Source organism: Ambystoma mexicanum, chromosome 4q (genome assembly GCF_040938575.1).
Source record: "Ambystoma mexicanum isolate Mex_15411 chromosome 4q, UKY_AmexF1_1, whole genome shotgun sequence".
Taxonomy (NCBI): Eukaryota; Metazoa; Chordata; class Amphibia; order Caudata; family Ambystomatidae; genus Ambystoma; species Ambystoma mexicanum.
Genome location: NC_090928.1, coordinates 1,170,601,712 through 1,170,623,532, shown reverse-complemented (window position 1 = coordinate 1,170,623,532; position 21,821 = coordinate 1,170,601,712). Strand labels below are relative to the sequence as shown.

Below are 21,821 nucleotides of genomic sequence, written 5' to 3'. Positions count from 1 at the left end.
TATCGAGGCAGAAACTTTTGAGAACCTGCAAAACGAATGTGTTGCATAGACAACCACACCTTGTCTCTCACTGCATACTCAGAGATCGAAGTGGGCGGGAGTGGTCGGGAGCGGTGCTCCTATACTTTTTATGTTTACGTTTCACTGTTCCTATACCTTTAGTTTAAAAAGAAACCATTCTGGAATGGTTTAGTTTTAAAATAAAAGTGTTGGAAGAAGTTCAAGCTTGTACTTCAGTGCACTGCACTGAACATTCCCTTAAATAGCAGGTGTTTTTGTTGGGGGTTTGGATTGTGCATGGGAGGGGGCGTGGTGATGGGGTCATGGGGTTTGTGTGGAGCGGGGGCAGGCCGGCAGGGAACATAGTTCCACTACTTCTTTTCGTACACTTCGACCACTGAGTATACTTAGGTCCCTCACGCCTCTTTTCGTCCACATATTCCTTATATGATGCTTTCGCCTTAGCCAACTGTTGCCGGCCTTTTGTCTGATTTTGACAAGCTCTTGCGTATACTCTGTCACAGCAGGAATAGTGTTATTTTAAGACAGCACCTCAGGTAACATGTTTAACTCCTGGCCATATAAACACATATTGGTTGTTATAGCAGAATTCTGCTAACCATAATGCCTGCACCCAGGATCTTAATCTGTCTGCAATAAAACAGTGCAAGAATTGTTCCCTAGTTTGGTTAACTCTTTCAGTTTATCCATCCGTCTGGCGGTGGTAAATGGTGGAAGGAGCGCAAGAGATTCCCAACATAGCACAAAAGATCGCCAAAACTTAGATGTAAACTGTGATCCTTGGTCCGATACTATGGATCGTGGCAGACCATGCAACCTCATTACATGCTGAAGGAACAATCTGGCCAACACCCCTTCATTAGTTACCCCCACACAAGGAATAAAATGTGCCTGCTTAGAAAAGTTATCCACCACCACCATTATGGTGTCATATCTCCCATTCGTAGGGAGATCTGTTACAAAGTCCATGGATATATTAGTCCAAGGTTCCTTTGGGGTAGGGAGAGGTTGCAATAACACTGCACGCCTAAGGGATCCGCCTTAGATCTCATACATGTGTCACACTGTTTGACATAAGTCTGAACATCAATATTCATTCCTGGCCGACACCCGAGCAACGCCTTTTCCCTTAGTGAGTGAATAGGTAAATATAATCTGCCTGCATGATAAGGCAACCCATCCCGTATTGTCCTTTTCTCATCCCACGCTGATGACACACAACTCTTCTTCAAACTTCCTACTGATGCCCTTGCACCTTCCTTCATCCCAGACTGCCTCGGTGCCATCTAGGCCTTGTGCACTGCTAATGACCTCTGCCTCAATGCCAGCAAAACCAAGATTCTCCCTATTGGGTCCCCCGCACCCTACCTCTTCCCTTCACTCTCACCTTCCTCCATCGGCTCCCCCCTGTCCCCTCCTCTGAAGCCAGGAATCTCAGAGTCATCTTTGATTCATCCATTTCCTTCATCCCTCATATTCAGGACATTGTCAAGAAGTCCCACTTTCAGCTCTTCCTTCTCAAAGGACCTCTACCTTTCCTCATCTTCCCCTAGAGACTAAATGTTACCCGTGCTCTGGTTCTCTCCAGGCTAGACTAGTGCAAAAGCTGCCTCCTTAATCCTCCTTTGTCCACCCTGCGACCCTGTAACTGTCTGCCATTTGGTCTGCTGGTTTCTGTCTCTCCTTGTGCCTTTATGTATTTGTCCATCTGTCTTAATCTGTCTATGCGTCATTTTTTGTGTCTGCCATTGTGTGACTGTCTTAGTATACCTATTTTTATGTTTGTCAGTAATTGTAACGGTCTGTTGTTGTGTCCATGTTTGTCTATTATTGTCCATCTCCCTTAATCTTTCTGTCACTGTGTGCCACTTTCATGGTGTCTGTCTGTTTTTGTCTACCTCTCTTTACTGGCCGGACTTTCACTGTTTACTTTTTTGGCCTTATCGATTGATTATATCCCAGACTGCTCGTACGTAGGTTTTCCTGTACCCCAACCCGCAAGTAGAGAAATAAACCGTAATGTCTGGCAAAATGCATTGAGTCAATTCTCTGGATTACTCATTATCTGCTCTCAGTTTGAGATTTATAGTGCATGCATAGTCCTGTACTAAGGACACATAAGCCTGAGAAACGCCTAGAACATCTACATGGACAACATTTCATTTTCTGGTGAGGGGTCTTTAATGAACAGCACATGGGTTAGGAATCTTCAGAACCTCCCTGACTCAGGCTGTGTCTGCCTTTCCCCCTTAGCCTCCATCCCCTGACTCTAGCCCTCTGTGTCCCCTCTCTCCATATCCCCAATAGTCTGGCCTTCTAATCGCCTCCATGTTGTTTTGGCCTGTTACTGAACCCCCTTGTTGTCAAGTTCTTCATTGCTTCCCATCTAGGTTTACACGCCATAACATTCATTTCATGCATATGCCCATAAGTGCATAGGTAGAAAGCTGGCATATGTTTATTCTTGCATTACCTTATATTACAATGTGGTAATGAGGAAACATACACACATGCAGCGGTTTAGCCACACTCTGCCTCCATCCAGAGCCACCATAGCAAGGCCCAGAAGTTTCTGAGGTTCTTGGGAAGCTCTGAGTGAAGCAACCTGCTAATACCAGAAAGGTTATGCAGCCTAACAGGTGACACCACAGTTCTAGTCGGACACCTCACCAGTTGTGTTCCCTGGAGCGGATTAGTGAAATCCCCTGTGTCAGGGAGCATCAGAAAGAAGGTAGTGGAAGTGGGGTGTCCGACGGCAGTAAGAGCGGCCACAAAACTCAGGATTTCTTCATCATTAGGTCAGAACTTCCTGCGACTGTGCAGACCTTATATCCAGGCAAGGTAACTAGAATGTTCCTTTGGATGTAGAGTGCTATTGGACAGGAGGCAAGTCGTGCTCCGTTACAAACCATAATGACATTTGGGGAGTATGATACCCCCTAGGGTAAATGTTGGGGTCTGGGGCCTAGCCCGATGCAGCAGACATCTCAGGCATAGTCCAGAGCCAATCATAGTTGCTGACAGGTGACATGCACATCGTCCAGTTCTGTCCTAGCACAATGCTCTAGTTTAAAGGTACAGGACAGGTTCCATATGTGTAATGTAGAGCGGTCTTGTGCAGTGCACTGGTGCTATTTTGGCAGCGATTGGTACATGGTTCTGGGCTAGAGGCAGGCAAGTGGCGGGAGAGGGAGAGGCAGGGAGGGAACCTGGGGTGTTGATGGGTGCAGGGTGGAGCAGGCCAAGCTCTCTGTGCCCAATGATACTAGGTGGTTTGTGGCATTGACTCGGGGGATCTAGTTATCCAGCGGGGATAGCCCAAGAATGATTAGCAGGCGGCCAATCCTGTGAAATCCAGGATGACACTGTTCTTTGAGAAGGTGTGTGGTGGTGTGGGTAGGGCCAAGGATGTTGGAGGCCATGCAGAGTGCACAATAGGGCTCCTGTGGCTGATGTGGGTAGGTGGGGCCAGAAGGCAGAGGGCATCACGTTCATGCGTCTAGTGAAAAGAGGTTGAAGGGTGAGTAGGTTAGTTGAGAGAGAGGAGATGTAGATTGGAGGAGCCATGATATCTGAAGTTGGCTTTGTTCACCAAACTACGAGTGTTACAGTCTGCTGGTAGAGGAAGAGGAGACAATCTTGCACTGTTAACATTTTTAGGGACGGCAGGGTTTAGTCTTTCTTCCCTTTTTATGATTGTTGAGTGATTGCAGCTGGGGCTGGGTTGGACTTGAGGAGTCGAGTCTCTGTGGTTACCGAATTAGAAGGATCAAGTAGAGTTTTGATTTGTAAGCGTGTGAGAGCCGGGTTGCGGTGCAACTACCGTCCTCATGGAGCTATTTTGCCGAGAACAGGATTCTTTCATTTCCATGTATATTTCATCTTTGGCCTCTGCCCTGTGATACACCTGCTTCAGTTCTAAGGGGAGGTTTCGATATGTGTGTTTATTCACTTTGGGAAGCTGAATGTTACTACACATGGGATGCTGCAGAGTCTTCACGTTCACCACACTAGTGGCCCTGTTCTAAGACTCCAGATGGAATTAGATGAACTTTGATTAAGGTGGCCATTCCTCTAGACATCTTTCCAAGTGCTGTTATTCATTGACCTCCCCCACCGCCCGCCCCCGCAAGGACTCAACAGATCAATTGTATCCCTTAAATAAACAAGGGAGATACACTGCAGATAAAGGTGCAGTCTTCATGGTCAGTCTTCATGGTCTCCTGCTGTGCTCCACACTGAAACAAGGCAGATACACTGCAGATTCAGATGCAGTCTCCGTGGTCTCCTGCTGTGCTCCACACTGAAACAAGGCAAATACACTGCAGATTCAGATGCAGTCTCCGTGGTCTCCTGCTGTGCTCCACACTGAAACAAGGCAGATACACTGCAGATTCAGATGCAGTCTTCGTGGTCTCCTGCTGTGCTCCACACTGAAACAAGGCAGATACACTGCAGATTCAGGTGCAGTCTTCGTGGTCTCCTCCTGTGCTCCACACTGAAACAAGGCAGATACACTGCAGATTCAGATGCAGTCTCCATGGTCTCCTGCTGTGCTCCACACTGAAACAAGGCAGATACACTGCACATTCAGATGCAGTCTCCTTGGTCTCCTTCTGTGCTCCACACTGAAACCAAGGCAGATACACTGCAGATTCAGATGCAGTCTTCATGGTCTCCTGCTGTGCTCCACACTGAAACAAGGCAGATGCACTGCAGATTCAGATGCAGTCTCCATGGTCTCCTGCTGTGCTCCACACGATACAGGTGCAGTCTTCATGGTCTCCTGCTGTGCTCCACACTGAAACAAGGCAGATACACTGCAGATTCAGATGCAGTTTCCATGGTCTCCTGCTGTGCTCCACACTGAAACAAGGCAGATACACTGCAGATTCAGATGCAGTCTTCATGGTCTCCTGCTGTGCTCCACACTGAAACAAGGCAGATGCACTGCAGATTCAGATGCAGTCCTCATGGTCTCCTGCTGTGCTCCACACTGAAACAAGGCAGATGCACTGCAGATTCAGATGCAGTCTTCATGGTCTCCTGCTGTGCTCCACACTGAAACAAAGCAGATGCACTGCAGATACAGGTGCAGTCTTCATGGTCACCTGCTGTGCTCCACACTGTTGCGCAAATGCACATTGGCTCCTTACAGGACTGACGCTGCAAAAAACGAGGGGGCGCCGCCAGTAGCGGGACACCTGGAGGCAACATTTTGCTCCTTAAAATATGCAATCTGGCCGCATTGTGAGAAGGTGAGGCGGGGAGGGGGGCAAAATGAACCATCTTCTGGGGTGCAATAAATCCAGTGCTTTAAGTAGGATGCTAAATCGGGGTGAGGGTACTCTCGTTAGGTGGCGTGGCCTAAGTACGTGTGTAATTAGGACACGCCCCTAATGACAGCCCCTCCCCCTGCCTAAGGGGGGCTGGTGAAAGCAGGGGAGCTGTATTACCTTTGCTGTGGCCCTTTCAAAGAAAAGGTGGGGCTGGTTCACACTAAATGTGTGACACCAGTGCGCCCCAGCTCTCAGACGCAGCAGGCAACCCTTTAAAAACCACAGGCTCCTTGAGTGAAAGGTCTGTCTGCTGCGTGATGACTCTGCATTCAGAAACAGGAGTAGGACTGGGGGTCCGGCTTTCCTGTTGTTTCTGACTAAAGGCAGCATGAAAGCCTCTAACCGAGGTGGTCTCTTTATCTCTCCATTATAACCTAAGCACCCCGAGGGTGCCGCAGACTGTTTTTCAAAGTGGTAGGCAAGGGAACCCCCAAACATACTTTCAAAATGGGCCCCCACGTGCTCCGGCAATTCTTTATCCGGCCCTGGTAAGGACTTCTCCTCTGGGGGCCTAGGAATGTATAATTTAGAATGGTCCCCCAGTGGATACATACGTGAAAGCGTGAGACCTGGAGGCTGCACGCGCTCCCCCACGTGACCCTACTGCATGATCTGGGACAGCTCATTCTAGCAGCCTGTGGCCCCATGTTATGTCGCCACAATTGCGAGAGGAGCTTAGAAACTGGCAAGCAGCAGTGTTAGGCGCTAGATATACGGAAGTGGGCCTTCCTTCGCATTTGGTAGAGCACAGGCACTGTGATTTCAATGTTCCCGCTGCACCTCAAGTGCCTTCCGGGCCCCCATTACTGGGGCATGCTGCCACCTCGATCAGCAGCCGGTTTAATGCCTGTTTTGAACATGAAGTAACGAGGGTGATAATTCAAAGTCCCCCTATTGCCCCGTATGTTGTATGTTTCTGTAATGTGGTGTGTTATACATTTTAACATGTGCTGTCTGGGACGTGTGTGATGCCAGCGGGGGCTCCTCGCATACATGCCTTCGATGCCAAGGCATTAATGCCCAATCTCTTAGTGAGAGGGCAGCCTCTGCTCTTTGGCTCTCTCTGTACACTTTCTTATGTTGTGTTATATGTTATCTTATCCTAAGTTACATTATAGGTTATGTTTTCGCAGTGCTATGTTATGCTTTTCTATGCTTTCATATGCTATGTGATGCAATCTCATGTTATACAATGATATGCGTTTTGTTTTATGTAATGCTATGCGTTACGCTTTATGTTATTTTATGCTGTGATATTATATGTTATGCTACAATATGCTCTTTCAGAGTGCTGATATGCTTGTTATCCATGCTATGTTACATGTGCTATTTTGTGTTAATTGCTATGCTATGATATTTCGAATGCTATGCATTATCGTATTCTTTGATGTGTTCTGCTATGTTATTTATTATCATGTGATCTTTCATGGTATATATCGTGCTGCGTTATGCTATGCCGTTTTATATAATTATAATAGGTTATTTATAACGTGCTTAATACCCAGAGGTTTCTAAGCGCAGACCCGGGGATCGGACCTGTGTTGCTCCGCATCGTCTTGATTCCAAGGCGAGCACGTTGCCTCTGAGCTATCCTCCCGAGATATGTAATTCTAAACTATGTTTTGCTGTGCTATATGTTACGCTGTGCTGTATCTGGATAGATATCTTACAATAGATGTTGTGGTATGCTATGTTGCTAGCTCTATAGCCTTTTCACCGCTGTCAGGTCCTCCCAGAACGCTGACAGTGGACCAGAGAGGCTGAATGGCAACTGTGGGGGGACATCCTGGGATTGGGCTAATAGGGAGTCTTCGAAAAAGGGTTTCTGAGGCGGGGCGCTGCCAGAGCTCCCTAAAATCCCCTACTAGCCCTAGCCCACATAAGCGCGAGCTTCAAGCTTTAGTACAAAAGGGCTTTGCTTCTAGTGGCCTTGCCTTTTCTTCCTTAATTGTGGCACCTACCACTGCCAAGCATCCATTTAACTGAGAGATACAGGGATCATCACCCTTGTACCCCGCGTGAGAGGCTGTCTGTTCCCATTCCTTCCTATCTATGTCTTAGCTCTTGCACCATCTGAAATGTCGCCAGGCCGAGTACGGTAGTTATTTCACATTCTTGTTGTTCAGGGCCTGTAAGAATGTCATTGTGTTTTTCCCTTGTTCCCTCCCTTGCCTTGAAGCGCTTTGAAACACATCGTGTATAGGCGCTATATAAATAAAGTATCATATCATATAATCGCTAGGAAGGGAGGGCTGGCAGGGGTCAGCACCACAATTAAGGAGCTAGAGGGGAGGCGGGAGGCAGCACTTACCTAGGCCACATGCTGCCTCTTATGTCACGCCCAGCGCTGGCCAATGGGATGGCTCTCGCTGGATCCGAGATCCGACATCGGCTTTCTAGCCGGATCTCGGGATACGGCTTGCCTCTTCCTTAGCCCCGGCATACAACCAAAAGCGCTTGCCGAGCTACGGTATGGAGTGGGGGACGGAGCTGCAGACCACACATTGGCGCCATGAGCACTCTTCTGGCTCCGCCCCCCTGCCTATATCACAGTAGGAGCCAAGGCAGACCCTCGGCGAACCCGGACGCCCAGTGCACAGTTACAATAGTGCGCTCACAAAGAGGAGATTAGAATAGCGAGGTGAGCCCCCAAGTTGGCCGAGGGTCTAAGACCCTGTGACAGATCTAAAAGCGCACTGTGTGCAGAGAGCAGAATCCATTTGGAAAACACAATGATCACCGAGCCCCCAGCTTCGCAGGCTCGATGAACATTGCCTTTCCCGAATGAATTCTGGTATTTGTAGTTTTGGGGATGTCAAAATACATTTTGACACGGATGGTACATGCTCTGCTCAGCTTGAAAACTACACAAACCACAGTAAGGTAGGCACACAAATATATAAATCCTTCTATTTATATATTTGTGTGCGTATCTTACTGTGGTTTGAGTACTTGTCAAGCCATGAAAGAAATTACGCCATTTTAAAACTATTATATCGAACATTTCCTTTCATCAGAGTTCAACGGCCAGCCCCGCCCCCCTCTGAACTCCGCCTCCTCGGAAATCCACACCCTCCTCCAAACTCTGCCTCCGGCCCTTGTGAGGTCCCTCTTCCATTTTCTTTTTCCATTACCACGACTGGTCACACCCCTTTAGGCCATGCCACCTGTAAGAGACCCCTGCTTCCCTTCGATTAACCATGCCATGCAAAAGGACTGTTTTCACAAACCATGATGCCTCCTAAAACCTGGCACATGTGGGTGGGTGTGTACAGGCTGTTAGGTGTGCCCTGGCACGCACTCTTGTTTTGCCATTGCCAACACCCTATCCATGCTGCCAGGAGGAGTACATTTCCCGCTCGAGTAGACTCCTCGTATCGCGTAATCGCGATATGGCGAAATTGTAGGCCGCAAGGCCTGGAAGCTCTTCTAGCGAGAAAAGAATACTAACCAGAGGTCACAGCCAGAGATATTTTGGGTGGGGCAAACTCTGTTGTGAGCCGAAGTTTTATTTCAGAAAGTGCTGTGCACTTTCGCTGACAACATCAACCATTTGGGAGACATTGATCCAGTCCTGGTTTTAACTTTCATTCTGAGTCTTGTCCTTCTGGATTTCCCCATCATAAACCCAGGGCTACAAGTCCAAATATGCAAAGTTAAAACCAGGACTGGAAGAGTGGCTTTGGAATGGAACTTATAAGGTTGGCCTGTATGGTAATGCCCCGAGTATACCGTGCAGAACACATATTTTAAACAGAGCACAGCAGTTGCCACATCAACAATGCGGCGGCACCCCCCATGCCCTTGCAATTTATGGCATTATATAAGGTCCACTTTAACCCATTCATCTCACCCGTGCGGTGCACTGACCTTGTACTCACCAAGGCGCTCGCTGGTGGGGGACCAAAGGCAATGCAGGTCCGGGCATATCAGGCACGTGGGCAGGGGTGTTGCTAGGCCTGGAAAAGACCCGGGGCTCCGTTGATGTCAGACCTGTCGGGACTCAGGGCTGGCTAGCCTTTTGGTTGTAACTCCTGAGATTCTATCCGGGGCTACAACCAAAAGATCAGGGGCTATAGTCCCCTTAGCCCCCCCTGCAACGCATCTGCACGTGGGGCACTTAACCCACTGAAACACCCACACTAAGGGGCTCTTTGGGGGATTGCTAAATGTACACCAGAGTTTGTCAACAAGACATTCCTACTCCCGAACGGGCGGAATGGAGCGACCAGAGGTCATTCCCTGGTGAATTACTTCCTCCTCCCACAACACGTATTCTGATGGCTCGTCCACCATTCCATCCCCTTTGCTGTTGCAGGTAGCACGTGCTTCCCGCCAATAAATGCAAATAGTTTTAGGGGTAAAAGACATCCATAAACATGGACAGGTACTGGGTTCATTACGCATGTTAGTGTCCAAACGGTCCGCAGTCACATTCTGTTGGCTGCCACGCTGCACTCGTCTCTGTCTGTTCCTCAGCCATCCCCTCCTCGGCTTTCTCCTCCCACTCCACCTTCCACAGCCTGACCCCCTTGGCATCCCTTTCTTTCCTCTCATCTTCCTTAGATATGCGCCTTTTGTCCCCCTGCATTGTTAAGTTTACCTACACCACCTTTACAACCTCCTCTGATCTCCGTTCTCCTCCTTCTCGTCCATCTTCTCCTGCATTCTTCTCTTCATCATCTTCTGATGTTGCCCTGCTTCTCCTGTGTCCTTCTCTCCCTCAGCTTCTGCTGTTGCCCCGCTTCTCGTGCGTTCTTCTCTCCATCATCTTCTTATGTCGTGTTGCTTCTCCTGTATCCTTCTCTCCCTCATATTCGGATGTCGTCCTGGTTTTCCTGGGTCCTTCTCTCCCTCATCTTCTGATGTGGTCCCACTTCTCCTGCGTTCTTCTCGACATCATTTTCTGATGTCATCCTGCTTCTCCTGTGTCCTTCTCACCATCATCTTCTGATGTCATCCTGCTTCTCCTGTGTCCTTCTCGCCATCATCTTCTGATGTCATCCTGCTTCTCCGGTGTCCTTCTCGCCATCATCTTCTGACGTCATCCTGCTTCTCCTGTGTCATTCTCTCCCCATATTCTGATGTTACTCGCTTCTCCTTTGTCCTTCTCTCCCTCATCTTCTGATGTTGTCCCGCCTCTCCTGCATTCTTCTATCCATCATCTTCTGATGTTGTCCTGCTTCTCCTGCATTCTTCTCTCCATCATCTTCTGTCATCCTGCTCCTCCCGTGTCCTTCTCTCCCTCATCTTCTAATGCCACTCGCTTCTCCTGTGTCCTTTTCTCCCTCATCTTCTGATGTGGTCCCGCTTCTCCTGCGTTCTTCTCTCCATCATTTTCTGATGATATCCTGCTTCTCCTGTGTCATTCTCTCCCCATCTTCAGATGTTACTCGCTTCTCCTTTGTCCTTCTCTCCCTCATCTTCTGATGTCGTCCCGCCTCTCCTGCATTCTTCTATCCATCATCTTCTGATGTTGTCCTGCTTCTCCTGCATTCTTCTCTCCATCATCTTCTGTCATCCTGCTCCTCCCGTGTCCTTCTCTCCCTCATCTTCTAATGCCACTCGCTTCTCCTGTGTCCTTTTCTCCCTCATCTTCTGATGTCGTCCTGTGAAAACAAGGAAATAATATGAGGCAGGGTAACCAAAAAGGGAACACACCAAACACAGGTTACAAAGGAACATACAAAGTACTTTATTTTATACTGAATCCAGTTACAAAAGAACAGAACAAAATTCAGATAGCTATCGACCCTCAGTACAACACAGCGAACTCCGGCGTGGTTCGGTGTGCTCAGTGAGTGCAAATATACATTTCTCCAGCCTGTTGTCCAGCCTTTCTTCAGGTTAACCATTCCATAAATAAGTTACTGCTCTAGGGTCCCTTGCCAGGTCAAATCTAGTTCATCTTAGGTTTATACATTAACAAGAAGAAATGGTAATAATGTATGCTCTAGGCCTAACATTACAATGTGGGTCTTAAGTTATACAATGTAGTTAAGCAGGTGTTCTCATTCAATTATAGATCAGTTTCGGTGATACAGGTAATCCATTGCACACAGGTTAGCAGAAGGACAAGGTCTCAGCTCATGACCCTAACAAGTGGCCTGCAGGCAAGTTATACATTAGCTGTACAGAGGTAATGACAATCAAGTTCTGTTCTGAATAACATAGGCTACCATTTTAGCTCACATGGTGACTTTATAGAGCAAGAAAACCTAAAATGGCGGCTTGACCCAAAATGACAGTTTACATGGTTTCTAAGGTCAGGACCTTGCAATGCGAGTTTATTCACATGTTGTTTATAAGCAGCTTGTTAGCAGCTTGGCGTAGGCCAATATACATATATTAATAGCAATAGGAGGCACAATATAATTTCTAGTTTGACAAACCCTCCTTTTGGCCTATGCCAAGTGCTAAACTACTTCTCATCTCCCTGCAAATAACTCCATGTGTCATCGTCCATACACCCTGAATAGCAGTCAGAAATATCTATCGCCATTAGATCTTTTCCTAAGATCTCTTTCAGTACATACTCCTTAGAGGTTTTATCCGGGGCATACACTTTATGTCCTATTGTACCTATCGCCTGAGCGCAACATCCCCCTAGCATTGAACATATACTTGGTAGACATTGGATACAACAACAAAGAAATAGCAGGATTCCCAAAATAATCAGCAAGACTGAAAGCACTTTCCAACCCCAAGGCCGCAAGAAGTCCCAGAACCAAGCGCTAAAATCCCAAATTCCCTCGGGAACATGCACTTCTGAACTAAGAATGTGCAGATTCTGCATTGCCTTAAAAATAGTTAGGGAGGAATCCGGTACGAAAACACAGCAAGCGGACCCCACTAGTTTACATACTCCACCACGTTCAGCCAGAATGACATCTAATGCCATCCGGTTCTGAAGCGCTACCAATCTGATTGCTTTCTGCTCTAAAGTCATATTATAGAGTATATCTGTGGTCCGGTTGATGGTTCTCTCCAGTACTCTCGCTAGCTTCCTGATATCCTCGGAATTCGCTATCTGCCCAAAGAATGGAAGGAATGATTTCGCTACGTATCCTAAAACCTGTGCTGGAGTGTCGCCATTCTCGTCCCGTCGTGGACGAGCCTTCGAAACCTCTACAGTACTTGCTATAAACACCCCAGGTAACAGGATTCCTAGATAACAAGTTCCCTGCCAATCCCTGGGCAACCATGGAAATGCTACATTACCGCAAACAAATAGATAGGTTCGCCTACATACAAAGGTCTGTCTTCCCCAGTCAAATTTGCAACATTGGCACAACCTTTAAAATCTCCCATTGACCGGGTGCCATTCCTCTGGATGCAGAAAGAAACTGAATTGGGGCTATGGTTAACAGTATAAGAAGGAGGCACAGCATCCTTATTGCCTATCGGAGCCATTTTAAAGGAAATGAAAGATTGGAAAGGACGAGACAGTCTATCAGAAGGCCTAATAGAAGCAATATTGAGCTTACTCCAATTTTCGAAAAGCGAGCATCCCAGGGGAGTCAGAACACGTTTCTCAAAACTATTCAAATAAGTGCCATCAAAGGTCCCCGAGATGCTATCGTTCCATTGGCCAAAGAACAGTGCTCTAAGTGAAGCATAACAAGCAGTTGTCAAAGGTAAAGGGTGAATATACCAACCTAGCCCCTTATCCCCATGTTGCGGTAAATGCGAGCAGATCCAACAATTAGTCTTATTAAAAATGGCATGTGTTGCATTCATTATAAGCAACAAGGTATTATTGTGATACTTCTGTCTATGCTGTGAGTCCCTAGGTGACAGAGTATGCAAATGTACAAAAGCTGTAGGAACAGTGGGTACAATTTCAGTCGGCAGCAAAGACTCTAAATGATGAGTTTCTTCGAAATACCAAAGGCCTAAGACAGTGACTATTATAAAACCAAATATTATCATAAAAACACAGCAATACGTTTTCGGGGCCCAGGCACATTGTTCATTGTCCGAGTTGGTCACCCCCTTATTTATAAGTCCAATACGAGCAGCAGCGGTGGTGGTAGCAGGCATTGTAGATTTTCAATTGACGACCCCAATCTTCGTTGCTGGCGACACTACGGTCGCGCGGCTTCTTAGTCCTTCCACAACCCCTAGCCAACAGAATCCCCTTCCTCAACTTTTTGGGCAAAAGCAAGCCCTTGATGATCCTTTCCTTCCTTGACTGCACAGCCGAACCGTGCCGTATGTCTATCAGATGCACAGCAAAACCGTGCCGTATGTCTATCTTCGTGGCCGTAAGTTGTGTCTTGTTGTGCCTGGTATTGTTTGATCCGAGAACAAGATTTCGTCACTTCCCGTTGGAAGCAACGTATCAGAGGCAAGTAAAGTTGGAACAGCAATTTCCGGGAGCAAAATTTTCGGAGAGTGCGGAGACAAAATGGCAGCTTCCCCAAGCCTCACGGGCTCAGAAAGATTCTCCGACGCACTCTCAGTGCTACTCACTGCTTTGGGATCATTGGTTGCAGTGTTAGCGAGGGGTTCTGTTTCTTCTGTAACGTGTGGCACTGGGTGAGGAAGTTTCTTGACATGCGTCGCGTGGATCCAATGCTTCCGGCCTGCGACACGCACCGCTGTTTGGGTGACCAGGAGGACCTGGAACGGGCCCCGCCACCGAGGTGCAAGGCAGGAAGATTGGTCAAAGGATTTGACCAAAACCCAACTTCCAGGTTGTATACTGTGGCCTGGGCCCTCGTATCGCACGGGTAAAGCGTCTCGTACCTGGTGATAAATGAAATACAGGTTTTTAGTCAACTGGCTACAATAGTCTGTAAGCAATACATTTTCTACATTCCTCAATGCCCTAGGCTTCGGAAGACCCCAGATATTGGCAGGTCTCCCCATTACCACCTCAAATGGAGAGAGCCCAGTCTTAGTTTGAGGGGTTGTACGCATTGAAAGTAACTATCCTCATGTATAGGAATACTGAAGAAAGCATTCTTTAGGTCCACAACACTGAAGTGAGTAGCCGTAGCTGGAATCATGGTTAATATTGTCGTCACATCAGGCACAATTGGAAATTGCGGAGCGACAACTTTATTAATGGCACGTAAATCAATTATAAAACAAAATGGAATTGCATTATCACCTTTTTTGTACACAGGTAAAATCGGACTATTGCACAAACTTCCTGCAATCTCCTCAATCACCCCACGATGCACAAAATCGGAAACAATGCTCTTCAAAGCTCGCTCGCCTTCAACTGAGATCTTATACTGTGGAATACGGGGCAGCTTAATTCCATGTTTCAAAACTATTTTAACAGGCTCAATTTGCAAAACACCGACATCATTGTCATCAACTGCCCACAAACACTCTGGTACATTACTGAATTCTGGCGGCAAAGGTCTAGTCAAGAATTGCGAAACAGAACATTGCTGTGGTGAAATCATCAAACACACTCCATCAGAAGAACAATGAATTACCGCATTTAATTCCTTCAACAGATTCAACCCCAGTAAATTCTCTCCACAATTCGAAGTCAAGAGAAATGGACAGCGGTCCGTAAAGGGACCCAAAGAAATAGGTACCGGTGAAGAAACCGGACAAACAACTGGTGTGCCAGAAAACCCTACAGAAACATTGGTTTGCCCTGACAGTGGAATGTTTGGAACCCGAGAATGATCAATGGAGCACGTCTGTTCTCCAGTGTCTATCAAAAATTGATGTTTCCTATTTCCCACTACCATTTCAACGTAGGGACCTTTCTGGTTAACGGGAATAGGTGTAGGTTCCAAACCCTGCTTCGGGCAATCCTAACAAAAAAAAATATCATCAAAAGGAAGCTCTTCAGATAGATATGCAGCAGAAGGATGATCAAATATGTTTCTAGTATCCACACACGAAGTCTGATTATCCTGTGAAAAAGGTTGTTGGGGATCCTGCAAAAGCTGGCCTCTACCAGGGCCCCCTACACCCGGGCACCTTTGGATCGTCTACCCATATTTCCAAATGTGTTATTCGACCTCTGTCGAAGGACGGGGCATTGTGCACGCCAATGACCCTCCTGGCGACAATAGGCACACTGGTTAATATTCACAGGACCCAAGGGCACATTCCCTTGTGGAACATACTGACCTCTAATCTGCGAACTACCCCCTCTGTGGCCTCTAACAATTTTCTGTAACAATACTTTAGTCTTCAAATCACCTTTTCTCTTCTCGACTCTATCTTTTTCATTATTGACACCGTTCTCGTAGTACTGAGCCATGTGCAGTATTTCTGATTGGGATTTAGCCTGCCAAGCGTCTCTCAGAAAACATAATTTGTGACTGGATGTCAGGCAGCAATCCACGTACAAATTTGTCCACAAATAATCTTTTCCCAGACTCTGTGCCTAAGTCTTGTCCACTGAAATCCGAGAATACCTGTTTCGAACCGATTAAAGAACTCGGTAGCACCCTCAGATTTTCCTTGGACACAGGCCGTAAGCTTGTCCCAAATAATTCTCTTTTCAGGGATTATAGTTTTCAGTTTTGCAATGATTCTGTCAGGCAAAGTTAGTATCACCTGAGGTGGTCTCTCACCAGCTGGACTTTCCCCATCAAGCCTAACTATGGTAGCCCATGTATCTCCCAACCCTGGTACATCGTCTATAGTTCTAACTTGTTTCCACAAATCTACAGGCAGGAGTACAGGGAATAGCAAATCAATGTCGCCTAGGGTAAACACTGAGGACTGCAAAACGGACTCTATCTCTTTATAGAACCCTGTCGGATTTTTCCTAATGTCAGGAATAGTTTGTCTAATAGTATTCACTTCCTGTCGTGAAAACGGGACGTGAACAAACTGCAATACATAATGTGCAGGAATGTCCACAGCAGGTGTACCTGCTGCAGCATTAGCAGGAATCTCAACTTTTGGGACAAATGTCGGAGGAACCTCTCTCATAGGCAACTGAGATGTAGGCAACTCCGAACGCTTACTAAGCAACAGAGCTAAGTCGAGCGCTAAAGCAGTTGAAGAAGTGTCAAGTGAAAAAGCTCTCTTATAAATGCTCAATAACTCTGTGGGACAACTAACCTTTCTCTTTAAACATTCATCCTGCAGGTACTCTACCATTACCTGTATCACTTTCCTCTACATTTCTAGCGTATATTGACTGTATGTGTCATATACCTCAACTGGAGTTATCGATATGTCTGAAATCCATCTAATCGCATCTTTTGTACAAATCCGCGCCTCCTCAGATGTCGATTTACGACACGGAAGAAATCGTTTCTGTACATACATACTTTCTTCTTCGTCATCCTCATTTCGTAACCTTTCCAACTCCTTTCTATACTCAAATATCCTCTCAACATGCTCATGTACCTTCTCCACAGTGTCTCTTGAAAACACTAAAGTATTCAGGTCCCTCAACCCTTGTGGGAGGTCTGCATTATTCAATTTACCCCACATTACACAGAAATGAATCCCTAAACCTTCAATGAATACATTTTTCTCAGGAAAATTATCCATATTAGAAAGTGTGGCAAGAACATTAGCTCGATCATCTCTCTCCATACAATGCTTAGCCCATGCAAACAAATCCTGTTTCTTTTCTGTAGGAACAGTATTACGAGTAACAATCCTCGACCCCGCACTCTGATCAACTACAAGCGGTACAGAACTACTTGGGAGTGAGGGTGCAGGCAAATTCAATGGAGGTACTATTACTGGTGCAATGGGAAGAGGCAGAGGAGCAGGTGGAGGAACAACAACCGGAGGAATAGGAACAACAGGTTGAGCAGGAAGAGCAGGAATAACAGCAGGAAGAGGTACAGCAGGAGGAAGAGGAACATACGGAGGTGTTGCAGAGGCACCAGGCCTTCGTTCATTTAACAATTTGTCGATAAACTCATCAGAAACATGAAGATCTTTAGAAGGATAGATTTTCTGAATACCGAGTGAGAAAGCCCTGTCCATATTCCTAACCGACTCAGACTGTTTGTCCTGATCATATAACAACGCCTTTTCAGCATTTGTTTTATGACGGCACACGTGTTTTTCCCTACTTTTAAGCTGCTGCAACGCTTCTCTTTTCCAATTTTGCAAAACATCAAATGCTGCAGGTCTGGTCTTCTTTTTTAACAAGAATGACTTTAAATATTCAATACGAGGGATCTCAAAACTACCATTGACTGGCCACTGAAGTTCGGAGGCATGTCTGGTTTGTCTGTGCCAAATTTTATTAAATACTACACTTCCAATGCCATGCTTACAGTACATAGTACATTCCGGTGACCCCTCCTGTGGTGCCGGATGGCTAAATTCCAAAGATTGTCTATCGCTGCGGAATAATGCCCTAAAGCAGCTAGACAATTTCCCAGGCATTTCTCAAATACTCGGTGTTACCTGGTCAATAATTGTGTCTGCAGATACAATGCGCCAAATTCAAATTGTCAGGGTTGAATTAAGAGTCGGGTAACGACTCACCTGACCAAACCTAAGGAGGACCGATCGGTTTACAAAGGACTTACCTAACGAATTTTACCTTGTGTATGGTGATTTCGGCAAATCTGCCCGCCTCACAAAATGGACCCTCGTCAAGATGCCGTCTCAGACCACACGCCTGTCGTCCAGGGAACGGATCGTGCAGCGCTGTTGAGGTGTCGCGTCTCGTTCAGTCGGGCCCGTAATGTCACACCGTCCGATCCCGGTCCGATAGCGTGCGTCAACCTTCAATAATCCGGCATCAATCTTGAGGGTCCTATTCGGGCGCCAACTGTGAAAACAAGGAAATAATATGAGGCAGGGTAACCAAAAAGGAAACACACCAAACACAGGTTACAAAGGAACATACAAAGTACTTTATTTTAATCCAGTTACAAAAGAACAGAACAAAATTCAGATAGCTATCGACCCTCAGTACAACACAGCGAACTCCGGCGTGGTTCGGTGTGCTCAGTGAGTGCAAATATTCATTGAAACAGTCAGGCTTTTATACATTTCTCCAGCCTGTTGTCCAGCCTTTCTTCAGGTTAACCATTCCATAAATAAGTTACTGCTCTAGGGTCCCTTGCCAGGTCAAATCTAGTTCATCTTAGGCTTATGCATTAACAAGAAGAAATGGTAATAATATATGCTCTAGGCCTAACATTACAATGCGGGACTTAATTTATACAATGTAGTTAAGCAGGTGTTCTCATTCAATTATAGATCAGTTTCGGTGATACAGGTAATCCATTGCACACAGGTCAGCAGAAGGACAAGGTCTCAGCTCATGACCCTAACAAGTGGGCTGCAGGCAAGTTATACATTAGCTGTACAGAGGTCATGACAATCAAGTTCTGTTCTGAATAACATAGGCTACCATTTTAGCTCACATGGTGACTTTATAGAGCAAGAAAACCTAAAATGGCGGCTTGACCCAAAATGACAGTTTACATGGTTTCTAAGGTCAGGACCTTGCAATGCAAGTTTATTCACATGTAGTTTATAAGCAGCTTGTTAGCAGCTTGGCGTAGGCCAATATACATATATTCATAGCAATAGGAGGCACGATATAATTTCTAGTTTGACAGTCCTGCATCGCCTGCATTCTTCTCTCCATCATCTTCTGATGTCGTCCCGCTTCTCCTGCTTTCTTCTTTCAATCCCCATCTGATGTTGTCCTGCTTCTCCTGCATTCTTCTGTCCATCATCTTCTGATGTCCTGCTTCTCCTGTGTCCTTCTCTCCCTCATCTTCTGATGTCACCCACGTCTCCTGTGTCCTACTCTCCCTCATCTTGCGATGTGGTGCTGCTTCTCCTGTGCACTTCTCTCCATCATTTTCTGATGTCCTGCTTCTCCTGTGTCCTTCTCTCCCTCATCTTATGATGTCCTGCTTCTCCTGTGTTCTTCTCTCCCTCACCTTCTGATGCCACTCGCTTCTCGTGCGTTCTTCTCTCCATCATCTTGTTATGTCGTCCTGCTTCTCCTGTATCTGTCTCTCCCTCATATTCTGATGTTGTCCTGCTTTTCCTGGGTTCTGCTCTCCCTCATCTTCTGATGTTATCCTGCTTCTCCTGCGTTCTTCTCACCATCATCTCCTGATGTCGTCCCGCTTCTCCTGTGTTCTTCTCTCCATCATCTTCTGATGTGGTCCCGCTTCTCCTGCGTTCTTCTCTCCATCATTTTCTGATGTTATCCTGCTTCTCCTGTGTGATTCTCTCCCCATCTTCTGATGTTACTCGCTTCTCCTTTGTCCATTTCTCCCTCATCTTCTCATGTCGTCCAGCTTCTCATGCATTCTTCTATCCATCATCTTCTGATGTTGTCCTGCTTCTCCTGCATTCCTCTCTCCATCACCTTCTGTCATCCTGCTTCTCCAGTGTCCTTCTCTCCCTCATCTTCTGATGCCACTCGCTTCTCCTGTGTCTTTTTCTCCCTCATCTTCTGATGTTGTTCTGCTTCACCTGCATTATTCTCTCCATCATCTTCTGATGTCGTCCTGCTTCTCCTGCGTTCTTCTTTCAATCATCCTCTGATGTTCTCCTGCTTCTCCTGCATTCTTCTGTCCATCATCTTCTGATGTCCTGATTCTCCGGTGTCCTTCTCTCCCTTATCTTCTGATGTCACCTGTGTCTCCTGTGTCCTTCTCTCCCTCATCTTGCGATGGGGTCCTCCTTCTCCTGTGCACTTCTCTCCATCATCTTCTGATGTCCTGCTTCTCCTGTTTCCTTCTCTCCCTCATCTTATGATGTCCAGCTTCTCCTGTGTTCTTCTCTCCATCATCTTCTGATGTCGTCCTGCTTTTCCTGCATTCTTCTCTCCATCATCTTCTGATGTCATCCTGCTTCTCCTGTGTACTTCTCTACATCATCTTCTGATGCTACTCGCTTCTCCTCTGTCCTTTTCTCCCTCATCTTCTGATGTCGTCCTGCTTCGCCTGCATTCTTCTCTTCATCATCTTATGATGTCGTCCTGCTTCTCCTGCGTTCTTCTTTCAGTCATCCTCTGATGCTGTCCTGCTTCTCCTGCATTCTTCTGTCCATCATCTTCTGATGTCCTGCTTCTCCAGTGTCCTTCTCTCCCTCATCTTGCGATGTGGTCCTGCTTATCCTGTGCACTTCAATCCATCATCTTCTGATGTCCTGATTCTCCTGTGTCCTTCTCTCCCTCATCCTCTGATGTCGTGTCGCTTCTCCTGGGTCCTTCTCTCCCTCATCTTCTGATGTGGTCCCACTTCTCCTGCGTTCTTCTCACCATCATCTTCTGATGTCCCGCTTCTCCTGCGTTCTTCTCTCCATCATCTTCTCATGTGGCCCCACTTCTCCTGCGTTCTTCTCTCCATCATTTTCTGATGTCATCCTGCTTCTCGTGTGTCATTCTCTCCCCATCTTCTGATGTTACTCGCTTCTCCTTTGTCCTTCTCTCCATCATCTTCTGATGTCGTCCTGCTTCTCCTGCATTCTTCAAACCATCATCTTCTGATGTTGTCCTGCTTCTCCTGCATTCTTCTCTCCATCATCTTCTGTCATCCTGCTTCTCCTGTGTCCTTCTCTCCCTCATCTTCTGATGCCACTCGCTTCTCCTGTGTCCTTTTCTCCCTCATCTTCTGATGTGGTCCTGCTTCTCCTGCATTCTTCTCTCCATCATCTTCTGTCATCCTGCTCCTCCCGTGTCCTTCTCTCCCTCATCTTCTAATGCCACTTGCTTCTCCTGTGTCCTTTTCTCCCTCATCTTCTGATGTGGTCCCACTTCTCCTGTGTCATTCTCTCCCCATCTTCTGATGTTACTCGCTTCTCCTGTGTACTTCTTTACATCATCTTCTGATATCCCTCACTTGTCCTGTGTCCTTCTCTCCATCATCTTCTGATGTCATCCTGCTTCTCCTGTGTACTTCTCTACATCATCTTCTGATATCCCTCACTTCTCCTGTGTCCTTCTCTCCCTCATCTTCTGATGTCATCCTGCTTCTTCTGTGTTCTTCTCTCCATCATCTTCTGATGTCCTCCTGCTTCTTCTACATTCTTCTCTGCATCATCTTCTGATCTCTTCCTGCTTCTCCTTCGTTCTTCTCTCCATCAACTTCTGATGTCATCTTGCTTCTCCTGCATTCTTCTCTCCATCATCTACTCATGACGTCCTGTTTCTCCTGCTTTCTTCTCTCCCTCATCTTCTGATATCGTCCAACTGTCCTTCTTTCTCAACAACCTGTGCCCATTAAAATAATTCACAAACAAAAGTTAGAACTTTCCATGGTTATTAATAACCATTTCTTAGTAGCTTTGCCAAGAAGAAGCAAGGAGTTATTAACATATGAAACACTTGTGTATAGGTGCGTTATTAATGCCATATTATATCATATCCGCTCTGAAGACCCCAGCCTAAAGTGGCTAGTGTTGATGGGCTCATTGCATTCCTCTAATGCTGATACATTTATTAATTATTTCTGACCTTTCGAAACAGTTATACTTATAATACAGTTCCTGGTCTCTCTTTTCTCAGTAGAATAACAAGCTGGG

At 46.5% G+C, this 21,821-nt stretch overlaps 1 protein-coding gene across 3 annotated transcripts in view; it reads left to right on the top strand.

The window, feature by feature from the left end:
- The window catches only part of DAAM2 (dishevelled associated activator of morphogenesis 2), an 858,328-nt gene that overhangs the window by 510,792 nt on the left and 325,715 nt on the right, over positions 1-21,821 (top strand). The window lies entirely within an intron of this gene.